The sequence below is a fragment of the Bison bison genome, unplaced genomic scaffold (genome assembly GCF_000754665.1).
Source record: "Bison bison bison isolate TAMUID 2011002044 unplaced genomic scaffold, Bison_UMD1.0 scf7180017851894, whole genome shotgun sequence".
Taxonomy (NCBI): domain Eukaryota; kingdom Metazoa; phylum Chordata; class Mammalia; order Artiodactyla; family Bovidae; genus Bison; species Bison bison.
The window spans coordinates 4,217-4,629 of NW_011482467.1; the positions used below are offsets into that span (position 1 = coordinate 4,217).

General features: G+C 59.3%; 1 protein-coding gene across 1 annotated transcript in view; it reads right to left on the minus strand.

The window, feature by feature from the left end:
* LOC104997148 (cyclin-dependent kinase 16-like) overlaps positions 1 to 413 on the minus strand; it is a 10,944-nt gene that overhangs the window by 1,256 nt on the left and 9,275 nt on the right. The window lies entirely within an intron of this gene.

A 413-nucleotide genomic window follows, 5' to 3' on the forward strand; every position in this document is an offset into this window, starting at 1 on the left:
GATCACTGGGATGAAGGGGGAGGCCAGGGGTACCGAAGTCAGCCAGCTTGAGCTCTCCTCGCTCATTGATGAGTAGGTTCTGTGGCTTGAGGTCTCGGTGTAGCACCTTCTGCCGGTGGCAGTAGGCCAGGCCACGGAGCAGCTGGAACAGGAACAGCTGGGGACCCAGGAACAGCAGGCAGAAGTCAGAGTAGCCAGCAGCTTGACCCCAAGCAGGCACTGCTCCCCCTCCCAAACACAAGCACTGAGCCCAGAGCCTCGTCTCATAAATAGAGGATAGGGCCCCAATGCCCTTCAAGGGCTCCCAGCAAAAAAGCCAAATGGGAAACGTCTGTTTCTGGGAGATTTATGGGGTGGAGTGGGTGAGTGGGGGGCCCCCTTGTGCCCCTGCTTCCTGCCCCACACCCACTGTG